General features: G+C 34.6%; 1 protein-coding gene across 1 annotated transcript in view; it reads right to left on the reverse strand.

Annotated features, from left to right (window-relative positions):
• The window catches only part of LOC132942584 (cardioacceleratory peptide receptor), a 237,445-nt gene that overhangs the window by 154,463 nt on the left and 68,273 nt on the right, over positions 1-14,709 (reverse strand). Inside the window, exon 3 of the mRNA XM_061011133.1 lies at positions 1,636-1,695. The gene's annotated coding sequence lies outside the window, so the exon portion shown is untranslated. The remainder of the gene's footprint in view (positions 1-1,635; positions 1,696-14,709) is intronic.

A 14,709-nucleotide genomic window follows, 5' to 3' on the forward strand; every position in this document is an offset into this window, starting at 1 on the left:
GAATTTCGAGCCTGTAGCTCACTATTTGAAATCGTTTAAAGTTTGGAGTGGAGTTAGGTAGTATTTACCAACATTTCGTGTAGTATCCCAGTGCTGAGTTGTGCCGCTGAGTATTACATTCCGATAGGCATCTGTAGGTGCAATAATAAATATAACAATACAATATTGTCGTGGTCTTTCGATAATATTATATTCATATATATTGGGAGGCCGTGGAGATGTTTATAAATACGACACGGGAGGAGACTTTCGCGAACGCGGTAGGTCGCGTATAGTCTCCGGAGTGAATTTAGACGGCTGAAAATCAAACGCCGTTTCGAGCATATTATTGAGCTTACAATATAATAATATTATAATGTGAGTATTATAGAAAATATATACCTATTATACTCTTATTATACACTCGGCTCAGGTCATCTGTCGTGGGTGGTATGCCTAACCTATATGCCTGTGTACCGTGCCGTGTGATTATTTAATATAATACCTATATCGTCGTGGTACTTAAATACTCTATTCCGGTGTGGCTCATTAAAACGGTGTGTGTGTGTGTGTGTGTGTGTGTGTGTGTGTGTGTGTGTGTGTGTGTGTGTGTGTGTGGAGTAGATCTGAACGCAACCGCAGGCCACGCTGTTCGCCGCCGCCATCAATCCGTGGCGCGTTAAATCGATTCCCGCAGTAATAGTTTTTAATTATATACGCGTCAATTTCGGATTTTCATTCGAAACGACGTGTCCTTAACGCTTCCGTGACGTGACATACACGCCGGTATCGTCTACTAGCTTAATTTATTATTACTATTATTATTATTATTATTATTGTTATTATTATTGCTAAGATAATATAATATTATCGTGCGAAATTACGAGCGCGTACTGAGGATCGGATCATTTATTCGTGCAGATTAACACTATACGGATGTTTCATGTACATTTTTTTACATCAGCAGCTCAGACAGACGCGTACGCCGACATTACTTGTGACCCACGACCATTAACAACAAAAAAACTGATATATAGTAATTTTGTGTTAGTATCATAATATATATTAGACCGGACTACAAGACTATAATGTACTCACGAAAACATGCAGTGCACTTACATGGTACATATTATTATGTTCACTTATTATAATATATATGAACAGCGGACGAACAACATAATTAAACCAGTTACGCGCTGGAAGTTATTTTAATTTAAATTTCTTCATTTAAAATAAATCCAGAATTCGCTTTGTATCTAAAATTTAAAAGACAAAATTAAATTTAAAACTTTTCTCGTGTAAAATAATAATTATATTTTTTCCACAAATATTAATACCTACGGAATTAAAACAGTTAGGAACACTGTTTTAATTGGATAAATCATCGTTTTCGTCTACAAGTTTGTTTAATTTATATTAGACTACCTAATATGGTTGTTCTTAAACAAACGAACAACCAAAAATTAAATCATCAAATAATGTAATGATAACTAATTTATTTTCAACTTATTATAATTTATAATGTAAACTGTTATTGAACTGGGTAGTGGCCAGTGGGCGAGTGTCCAATATGGACTAGACAGCTTAAGACACGGAAATATTTATACATCTACAAGAGTAGCATTTATTATTAAACAGTTTTTTAGAATATCTTACCGTTATTTTTTCACCGGTTTTCGGATTTTGCACCTTCGAAATCTCAAGCGACAAGACTCTCTGGAAAAACAAACAAAACGTTAAATTGAATACGGCGCTCGCAAGTCATGCAAATACACTACTACTACTACTAGGTAAATATAATATACAAATTGAATATATAACTATATTATATGTGACTTGAAAACGAATAACATATAAGTAAAATTAATAGGAAATCAATATACACAGCATAATAGTATTATACAAACGCAAATTATTCTTATAACACTCATTACCTATATCCGTTAGTATTTATATAATTTAAAATGCTTAGAACACTGCGTTATTTTTTTAATATCGATTCATGATTATTGTCAAATGAATAGCTTATTTGGTTTATGATTGTGTATGAGAAATTCAAGTTAGGCTGATATTGTTAAGTAATGCAACACAATATCACGGACATACGCAGCCGCTTCATCCTTTTCAACTATATATCTAAGATGCCTAGTATAATAATATTATATTAATGTTGATAAAAAAAAAAAACGATTCCTTCAATATTTTATAATACCTTTATGTGTAAAGACTTTCTTAGAAATTATGCTTCATAATACAAAAACATGCGTTATTTAAAACAATCACGCTTTATACACGAAGTATATTTTATAGGTTGCAAGAGTCCCTGGATTGAGACACAATTAGTTCGAGCGGTGGCGTATTATATGTAATCTAATAATGGACTACGCGACGGATGAGCATTTGGCTAGTTGAACTGTTGCTTGTGCTGTGCGTGCTGCGCTCGAAAGGTAAACATATTATATAAGTCTTTTCGAGACCGAGACCAGCTTACCATGACGTTATTAAATTATAGCCTCCTCGAGTCTTGTTGTACGACCCTTTACGCGCGTGCCGATATAGAACCTAAGTTGTAGAAGAATATTAAATATTTCATACTTTCGGTGTACAATGAAATACATATTTTGTGTGTTATTGTTTCCGTCGCCGCTTTGCCTGCCCCCCCCCCCTCGAAATCGAAAACTTAAAGCGATTACGTTATGGAAAGTTATACTATTTTCAACTGAAAACACGCCGAGGTATATTTTCAAGAAGCTCGATAACTCGCATCGTTCTACACACACGGCCACACGATATTATATTTACACGCGTGCTCTTATAATAATAATGTGCGTATATACGCAGTCAAGAGTACTTATCATGTTTTATTTTTGTTCGTTAAAACGACCCAAATTTTTTATTGGTATTTTATTTTTCGATACTCTATATTATATTCATTAATTCATATATAATAAATATGTATTATTTTTCTCCCGAGTGGTGTTAGGTGCACCGGGATAATTAATTCATAGTTACTCTTCACCGACAGATATAATATAATATAATATATATATATATATATCTGTATAAGTAGTTGTACCAGTTTTTATAAACGTTATTTAATTTATAGCGTTTTATAATCGTATACGCATTATAATATTTCTATGTATATATATATAAATATATAATATATATTATGATACCACTGACAAAATAATATTATGTTCCTCTGGCTACCCAAGTTTTGGTCGAATCACTGTGTTTTATTCTTGATTAAAAATATATAGGCAATAATTATTATATTTATTACTTTCTATAGTAACAATCGCCTTACAGATATTATATATTATGTAAGCTTAAAGATTTTCTGATTATTTTAGATATAGCTGGGTACCTACCTACCTATAGTATCCTATAGTATACATTTTGACACACAGTTTCACACACACATCGCATCGTTTTTATACGTCTATCATATTATACGAGGCTTGTTACCTTCACGGTTCTGTTTTAGCTATAGCGAGGTAGGTACAATAGATTAGTTTCATAATAATATTATAGTCTCAATAATGATTAATAATGATGATAGTGTTAAGACTTAACGCGTTAACTGTAATGTCTTTGTTATTAAATAAGACAAATAGCCGATCAGTAATATTATATTTTACAGTACAGAGATTTATAGAGATAATAATATTTTAAAGATCTAATGTGGCGATTATTCTATATCATTATTATACGGTGTATTGCGGTACACCGGTGTGGCGTCCCGTTATATAGGTACATTTAATAAAATCGGTTGTCTTTTTTTGTTTCTTTTACAGTTACGGTAACATAATCACGCAATAATATTATATGAATATTATACAATTATACGTGGGGAACCGTATACGTCATTCACTGCGAATACTAAATGCACCATTGATTAATAGACAGTGCCAAATTATATTCGACATATATATTATTAAACGCAGAGCACACCCGTCGCCCACGTTAAACGCGCATTACCCACAACATTCGTGTGTGTATACGTATTACATCGCTGGCAGATTACAATCGACAATTCATTTGTAAGATTATAAACATATATTTCAGACCAAATTAACACCGCCACGACGCCTGCTCGGCGGATAATAATATATACGCAGTGACTATAAAAGTATATAATATAATATATATATTATAGTGTTAACGTTATACAATATTATAGTGTTATATTCGCGGACAACAATAATTATTGGCATCGCAGACCATAATTTTAGATTGAATATCCCCTGTGAACCCCATAACTATGGACCCGTTGCTGCACAACAAGGGCTGGTTTCGCTGGCTGAGCGTAGACGGATCTCGGGCATTAAGTTCCTGAATAGTTTGTTACAAGGTACTATTGACTCTTCCTATTTGCTCTCTTTGATTTGTTTTAGAGTTCCTCAACGTCATTCCCGATCTGTTGCTCCTTTTTATGTTCCTTTCGCCTCCACTAATTACCTTAAAAATGAGCCTATTACGTGTATGATGTCAAATGCCAATGTTGACCCTTCGTTTCTTCTAAGCCTATGATTTACTGTATAGCTGTTAATTTATTACTACATCATAATTTGTACAATTAATGTGTATATATATATATATATATATATGTATAATGTGTATATATGTTCAACGGGTTTATCCCGTATATTTAATAAAATAAAATAAAATAATATTACGTCGTACACAACAGTACGAGCGCACACGTACTTACACCGCAAGACACGGATGTATAAAAATATTATCAATAATATTATAACATTTTGCCATATATGTCAGTCGCGTCGCTTAAGACCGATAGGCGATAATCACGGAGATTCTTGTAGGTATCGTGGTGTATTTGCGGTGTTTATGGAATCCTGGAACGATGGGGTGAACGTAATAGTAAACTATGCGTAATGAGCATGATTAGTTCTAATATTATTATCAAGAGAACCAGCCGAGTAATTTAGGGGCGATCGATTTAGCCCTCTCGAAAACAATATTTACGCATCTGAAGAGAACACACAACTATGTTAAAGGTTACCACGGCACGAAATTGCATGGTGCAGAAAACTTCTGAAAACAAATTTGCGATGTTGTACGTTTGTACGACAGAGACGACATAATAATATAATATGCTGGTGTGCCGTCATCTTGAGGTTAGGGCACAAGATAAGTAAAGTAAAATTTAAATTATGGTTTTTAAAAAAAAATAAATAAATGTATAAATGTGCACGTCAACTTTTTTTTTAAATATAAGATATATAAGATGAAATGTTTCCAAAAAATTAAATAGGTGGATAATAGGTACTTTGAACATAACGTATATATTTAATAGTATATGTATATTATTTAACGATTATTGTATAATACATTAATATTCATACTCGACGGTAACTTGCAAGCATCGTGTATTTTTTTTCACATTAAATAATCGATTATTATATAATATCATATTATAAACAACGCTTTTTTTTAAATGACAACGTAACTTATTGAAACTTTTCGATTTTAAAACGTTAACTATTCAAATATAACGTCTAGCATATATTTGTATAAAAAGTTTCAATTGGTCATCATTTAACGTTATGAAGATATATTTTTAATATTTGGTGGAAATATTGAATTGTTAAGAATATAATATAGTTATGCGCGTTCAATATTGTCATAAAATATTATGATTCCGATACCTACTTATAGTCTATGAACACTATAATCACATATTGTTATACTTTTATGCTATTCATCTATAAGCGTATTGTTTCCTAGCATAAAAAATATTTTAACACAAAAATGTAGTGCTTCGGGTGTTTTCAATTCGTCAAAACGTTCTTTATTCTCCCCCCCCCCCCCCTGCAAACACCGGAAGGTGGAATTCATTCGAATATACACCGAGCTGGTTCCGACAAAAACGATAGTATTATTATAACGCCGTGCAGACAACAGACAATACGACGAAGGAAAAAAAAAACAAACCCTCGAGGCAGCTTTACGGTTAATGCCGTTTTCCTTATTAAATTTCCTTCATTCCACACCATATATCACCGTTGTAGTCTGCGTTATTTTACACGGCTAATGATCAACTTACGGGCGCGCAAAAGCCCGGTGGGTGCGATACGCATGGCCACATTCAAATGGGTGTGCGCCATTTGTTGATCTACATCCGCGAAACGACGTGACCCACGTAAACGAATTTAGATTTCGAGTGCTGCAGACGCGGGCGCGGCCTTTAATCAAAACCGGCCGTCGCTCGTTACACGATTAGGGTAGGAAGACGTTCTTATTAGACGATTTCGTGTTATCGTTTTAGGAAGGACGTACCAAGACATTGTTTATGTTTGTCGCGAACCTTGTGAACTATTATGATTATTATTATTATTATCATCATCGTCATAATTATTATTTCATCACTGGCCGCCACTCGGGTAAATTCGAAATCCACGGAATGTGACGATATTGCGCACCGCGGACGAATAACGTCGGGGAAAACTCCGAGTCGAGGAAGAATTCTATAGCTATATATACGCGACGCGTTGGGCCGAGAGCCTTAAAGATTTGTGCCGGTAATCCGCAATTGAGTTTGTGTAATTAGAAAACCGTATAATACCGTCCGGGACGATAAAATCAAACGGCAATTATTCCGGCAGTTTTAGAGCCGAACAAAACGTATATAAAACATTATAACTTTTAATTATTTTTACTCTGAAGGATTACTCGCACTCTGCACAGTAATCTGGATTTCAAAACTTAAACACCAAACTGCAGTGCGATCTGAATAAAAGTTAATTGGGTTGATTAATAAAAATAAATATTTATTAAAAATATCGTTATGTAATATTATAATATATAGGACACATAGGTATAGCTGAACACAAATACTTTTGCAAACAATCGGCAGATATATTATACATAATATTATTACAATCGATGTGCCAATATACGCAAATTCAACAGTTCATACTGAGCGAGTAAACAAATCAACCATAATGTGTATAATATGTGCATGATATCATTATAATTTATGCGTTGTAACGGCTCCGTGCGCGCATACGTTATGCATATAATAAAAACGGACAAATCTAGTTCATATTAAGTAGTTCAATAATATTATCATCCGATAGATGATCGAATTCAAACTCGTTTATTTGCGCATTCGTACTCGTACGATGTTTGTACAACGGTAATAACATTATAACATATACCTATACGCGTATTCCGATTTCCGAGCATATATAAATATTATAATATTATAATAAATTGCACCTAAAAATATCAAATTATCAACAACAACAACACATCATTACACAATATTTATCATCGATAACACTCAAGTCACCAAATCAAGTGACGCTCAGCGTTGAACACGGCACTGCTTCGGCTGTACCAACTTCAAACCCAGACACTATATTACGTAAGTACTACTTTTACTAGTCCCCCCCCTCTGACCACGAGGCAAGTGTACCTGAGAGGTCACGTGGCCGGGTCTCGCCCCGGAGCGAAGGCAAACCCAAAACATCATTCTAACACGAAATCGGTCCCCCTCGCGCAATGACCAAGAGGAAAAAGAGATCGTCAAACCCACCATCGACGAAAAGAGGTCCTCAACGAACGCAACCTAAATCGCCAACACCTTCATCTGAATCAGTAAACTCAGTGGATAGCTGGCATAGTAGCTCAAGCGAATCATCAACTACACGCTCTCCAACACCCGAACTTTGTGAAAACAAACCTACGAACAACTCTGCTAATGATATTAAAACTCTCCGCATACCACCGATCCTTATTCAAACATGCGAGGAAAACCCATGGCGGAAAATTGCGAAAAACTTGTATTCAATACAAGGCCTTGACAAAGTATCTGCAAAAACCACATCAATTCCTTGGCAAATCCAACTAAACTGTCCCGAAGAAACCTCATTCCGCCTAGTTCAAAAATTCCTGACCGAAAACAAGATTGACTACCACACCTTCGCTCTTCCCCAAGAAAAGTCTCTTAAAATAGCAATTAAAGGCATCCCTATCGACGTAACCGAAGACGAGCTCTCTAAAGAACTTTTTGATATCGGATTTGAACCTAATTTTATACGTGCTTTCCAAAAAGGCGACAAAAGAATCCCAATACATATGGTATCCTTAAAACGCTCACCAAATGTTAAAGACATTTTCACTATTAGCAACCTATTTTACGTTAAAGTCATAGTAGAACCGTACAGATCATCCGGCCCAGCACAGTGCTTTTCGTGCCAGCGATTCGGACACTCTTCTCTACAATGCGGCCACACACCTCGCTGTGTTAAATGTGGCAACAATCACGCTAGTAGCGCATGCACTAAAGATAAAGATACAAAAGCCACCTGCTGCAACTGCAATGGAGACCACACGGCCAACTACCGAGGCTGTCCTTCATATACAGAGATCGTCAAACAAAAATCCACTCAAATACAAAACTCGTTTAAGAAGAATAAACCCACTGAAATCCTATCAAAAACCTACGACCTGAACACCAGCCAACAACCTGCGTCTCACAAAACATACTCAGCTGTCACCAAAAATACAACAGGAAGTCACAATCCAGATAACATTAGAAACACACTAAACCCAACTACAGCAAAAGAACCTACGATATCCGCTACCCAAATACTAAAGATCATTAAACAACTCCTTTCTACCATCCAAGACTGTGTAGACAACTTTGCCAAGGAAACCATCCTATCTACAATAATGTCAATAATAGACTCAGTTTCCCTAAACCAAGATGGATGAACTGAGAATACTACAATGGAACTGCAATGGTATAACAAACAAAACTTACGAACTTGCAGAATTCACTCGGAAAAACAAAATTGACATCATACTACTCGGGGAAACCCGCCTAAACAAAACAGCCCCTCTCAAATTACCAAACTACTACACATATCGAACAGACCGTCCACCCAAACCTGAGTGCCCCTCATCTGGTGGCACAGCAATACTAGTAAAAAATAACATAATTCATGAAGAAATCATCATTAAAACAAAACTAGACTCCACCACTATCGCCATGGCAATAGGCGCAAAAACCGTACGTGTATCGGCAGTATATAAAAGTCCAGGAGATAAGATTGAAATCAAAGACATCGATGCCCTAACCAATGGTACCGAATCCTTTATTATAGCAGGCGACTTAAACGCAAAACACCCATCATGGCACAGCAGACGAACAAACCAGACGGGGAAAATTCTACTGGACCATATGGAAAGGAACGGTCAATACACCATTTGCGCTCCAGATTCACCAACCCATTTTCCATTTATACCACACCACAACCCTGATGTACTGGATATTACACTAACAAACCTGCAACAAGATATGACAATATCAAATTTCAACGATCTCTCTTCAGATCACAACCCAATCCTAATTACTATCAACAAATCACCTAAAACAAACACACCTCCTCTAGCAAATCGTAGAATAAACTGGAAGAAGTTTAAGGCTGAAATGACAATGCACCCACTCAAACACCAAGCCATCACTAATCCAAAGGAGATTGAAGACAATATCGAGAAACTAACAAAATCCATACAAAAAGCTCTTTCAAACAATTCCTCCTTATTAAATCAACCAAACAGGACACCCATCTCACCGGAAATATTATTAGAAATAGAAACTAAACGCATCCTAAGGAAACGGTGGCAACAAACCCATGACCCAACATACAAGAAAATGTACAACGCACAAATCAACTATGTTAAAAAACTATTACAGACCCACAGGCAAGAAGAATGGGATACCTTTACTCAGACTTTAAATTTCGAAGACAAATCAATTTATAAGCTAAACCGCAGGTTACTACGGAAAAAACCGGCATGCGCTCCACTGAAAACAACAAGTGGAATACGAAAAACTGAAAGCTGAACTTTTTGCGGACACGATGAGTACTCAATTTTCAAATAATCCAGGTCCTCCAAACAAAGAAGTGGAACACTCCATCCAAATAATCAACGACGACCAAACACCAAACAACGACTATATCACTCCAAATGAAGTCCTAGATATCATCAAGAAATTACCAAAAGCCAAAGCTCCAGGCATGGATCAAATAACCAATACCACACTTAAAAACTTGCCCAGCTCATCAATTATAACTCTTGCCAGAATATACACTGCATGTCTAAGATACTCATACTTTCCGAAATACTGGAAAACCGCAGCTGTAATTATGATTCCTAAACCAGGAAAACTCCACTCGGCTCCAGAAAACTATCGTCCAATATCGTTACTCAATACAATGTCAAAAATTCTCGAAAAATTAATCTTGTTCCGACTGAAAAAATATATTGAACCTCGTCCAGAACAACATGCCTTCAGAACAGGACACTCCACCACACTACAACTAACAAAACTAATTGACGACCTATCTGTCAGCCAAGGCCGAAAACAGCGTACTGCAGCACTATTCTTAGATATGGAAAAAGCATTCGACAGGGTATGGCACAACGGTCTTATACACAAACTCCTCGGTACGAGAACACCCATTAACTTGGTAAAACTCATCAAATCATTCCTGACCAATAGACAATTCTTTATCAAGATATCCCACCACCAGTCAACAACAAGGCAAATCGAAGCAGGCGTTCCGCAGGGTTCATGCTTATCCCCACTATTGTATACCGTGTTCATCAACGACCTACCTTCCGAACCACAGGTATCAACATCTCTGTTTGCGGATGACACTATGTTTCACACTAGCAACAAAAACGCTACCTACGCTATACTAAGACTACAACGGCAAATAAACATAACAACGAGATGGCTCACTCAGTGGAGATTACGACTAAATGTTTCCAAAACAGTTGCAATTCTCTTTGGAACGAAAGCAACAACTAAATTAAAGAAAATTACGATCCACAACACGGAAATCAACTGGTCAAGAGATGCAAAATATTTAGGAGTAACATTAAACAAGTCCCTAAGTCTCCACAATCATGTTGAGGACATAATTAACAAGGCCAAACGATCAAGAGCGGCACTCTATCCGCTGCTAAATAGCAAAAGCCATATCCCAATTAATGCAAGACTATCTCTATTTAAAATATATATAAGGCCCATCCTCCTCTACGCCGCACCTGCATGGGGGCCTAAAATTAGTAGGTCAAACTGGAAGAAGATCGAAGCCGTGCAAAACGTAGGACTAAGATCAATAACAGCCATTCCACCATACCAGTCAAACAAATCCTTACTCGCAATAACTAAAATCCCGTCAATAGAGGAAGATGCCAGGAAAGCCACTACGATAATGTTTAATAAAAACACAAGATCCCTCTACCCACACATTCAAAAATTAGGAGTACCAGACCCAGAAGACCCTATATGTAAATCAAGACCTTTCTACTTCAAAAAATAACACCTAAATAAACAAGCCAAAACTCCGAGAATTACATCATACAGGAAGACAAAGACATAAGTCTGGTACTTCCCATTAGGCCACAGGCCGTCACCCATAGCAATAGCAAAATTGCACCTAAACGACGACGATATTAATATTATAATGTGTAGTAGAATAATTTGACGCGTCAAAAATTAAATTGGTCCGGTGCAGGTGAGTACAGCAAGGTATTGGTATAATGTAACTCTATACAGATATATGCGAGCCATGAAGAATATCTGAATATTAAGATATATATCTTCATGATGCGAGGAAACTTGAACTTTTACAGAGTTCGTGTTATTTGGTAGGTACCTATATATATATATAGCGGAAGAAGAAAATATTTATAAATAAAATAAATAACACCGACGGTGTAGAAAAATCCACCTTTGGAAATCCGATGATTACTGGTCATGTGGCGAGTGCTCGGGGCGATTATTTTCGTTGCACAATGTATAATTATCAACTCTGTCCATGTCGGTTTTTGTGGTGTCCGTTTGCAGTGTTATATACATTTCCACCGTTATTATTATTACAGAGCAACGGCGGCGGTTTGAGAGGAGAGTATACGCGCATTGGTGTCGTGAATGTAATATAAATACATATATATGGTACATATATATAATATAATATGTACATATCATATTTATGTAGGTATCACACCTTTGTGTAAAAAAACAATTATAATTAATTGTACTCATTCGTTTATATATAATCATCTTCGGTCAATAACTGTCAAATCATAACTTCACAAATTATTTTCACTACCATCGCACTAGAGTATTATCCAATGATCCATAGTAACTCGAGTATGTTAATATATTATAGGTAACACGTCAAGTTTTGCCCAGAAGTAGAGAGGTGCAAGAAAAATATACTTCCTGCATTAGAACAATTCAAATATGTTTACTTGCACACCTACCTATACCATATTATATTATATGCCGTAATTTATAGTACAAAGTGATGATGTGATATACCAATTTTATAGTTGTTTATAACTACCAAATCAATTCAAAAGAATATAATATTTTATATGTACATAATGGTTATCATTTTTACTATTGCAATTTAAAACTCATTTTACCATAAGTATTTACTAATTTGAAACGCATGACTCATTCAATAGACATACATACATAATGTACACAATAAAATACAAAACAAATATTTATATTTAATTTTATAAATAAGATTGATACTTAAATGAAATGGCGGATTTTTTTAAAGGTATACTTTCAAAGACTTAAGGTATTTTAAAGGTGGTGTATTTTATTTTTGTCTTTATGTTTGCTCCGTGCACACAATTTAAAAAACAATGCGATAAAGTGAACAAACCATTAAAAAAAACATCCGGATGAATTTCATCCAAGGTATTTAAAATATTTTAACAAGAAATATTATGGTCTACTGTATAAATACAGCGAGCCGTCCCTCATTTATTATGATTTTAAGTGTTTTTGGTTTAACTGAATTGAAAATTAATAATGTTTGTTCTCGTGTTACTTAAAAATCTGAGATCATCCTGTTTTAAGAATAAAATATACCAATATTTTAAAAATCCAATCATTAATTTACATTAAGTACACTAAAACATAATTATAGGTATATGAATTATTTTAAAAGTTAAGGCCGTCGAAAGCTCATAAGTCGTACGCAAAGAAAATCTCCTTTGATGAAAAAAAATGGAATGGATCATTATTCACATTACATATTATTTGGTTTATTTGATAAAAATTTAAATGCAAAAAAAAAAGTTATTTGGTTAAGTGGTACATAAACATTCCAAAGGTGGTACACGGATATAAAAATATTAAAAGCTGCTAAATCCGTTTAATTAAATTTTGAACCAATGATACATATTTTATACGTAAACATGATTCTATTGTTTATCATGTGAAATATAGGGTAATAGATAATACTTGTGATTATCATAAACGTATTAAGCAGATATGCGTCAAAAAATTTACAAACTATCGGAAATCCTGTTATACAGTTCTATATTATGTATATACACATTTTTTTTTATATTTTATATGGCATTATGTTCCTATAAAAAGAGGTTACAGTTGTATTATTAGCAATATACCAATACATAGTGAATATCAATACATTTAATAAAATTCGTAAAAACACAACATAACGGGTAAATAATAGGATAATAATCGTAATTTTTCCAAAATATATGCTAAACACATATTGTGTGCATTGAAAAATTTAAATAATATATAATATGATGAAACTACAGGACTATTATTTTTAATTTACAACGTATGATTTTAATCAATAGTAATTATATTATACCTAATAAATTCTATTACCAATAAATATTCAATCTTCAAAGATCTCTCGATTGGTTATAATTTATTGGCAATATGCCTAATGATAATATTCCTATACATTTAATATAATATTAAATATTTATTTATTTTTATATTTGGTAAAGGGCTTCAGCTGACAACTGTACATACAGACTGCAGAGGTTTTTGGCCTGCCTACTAAGACTTACTAATTAGAAGAAAAAAAAAGGTATTATTATACAGTTAATATAGTATTATTATACGATTGTTTAGTATATTATTATACACCAATGTTGCTGTTTTAATTGTTATTTATTATATTACAATACACACTGCAGATATGTATTATTTCAACTGGCAAAAGAACACCCGACTTTGCACACACACTGCCTATAATAACGGATTATACTGTTTTTCGAAATTCTATGTGTCCACACTGCGATAGCGTGTACGCACGTGATGAAACGATCGGTATAAGGTATACCACTCGACGTTTGAAACTTTTCGCCACAATATGTCCACATATCCGCACGACATGCACAACAGGTAGGTTACCAGGTATACCTACATTATTAGGTGTATTATCTGTGTACAATATACGATACACGTGCACTGTGCAGGCTACATTGTTACAGCCAATTATTTATCGTTTATAAAAATATATGTTGCGAGAATGTATAATATATTACAATATACACGTTATATCATATTATATATTTATAAGTAGATGCTGTACGCACATTAGAGACAGTAGAGAGTAGAGACCCGTTTGTACGCCGATTTGTCAAAAGCGTCGGATACCACTATTGTAGGTACCTAGGTAATATATTTTTTACCACGACGATGATACTGCAGCAGAGGCACCCATATATACTTGTTTATACCTTCTCGTGAGTCACGAGTGAATTGTTCAAAAATCTGCTAGTCGCGTCGTTTATGCACACGCGCGCGCGAGTCATTCCATATATTATATATTATATTACCTGTACAAGTTGTAATACAGTAATGATGCAGCAACAGTGATTATAATATTA

Source organism: Metopolophium dirhodum, chromosome 4 (genome assembly GCF_019925205.1).
Source record: "Metopolophium dirhodum isolate CAU chromosome 4, ASM1992520v1, whole genome shotgun sequence".
In the NCBI taxonomy this organism is placed as follows: Eukaryota; Metazoa; Arthropoda; class Insecta; order Hemiptera; family Aphididae; genus Metopolophium; species Metopolophium dirhodum.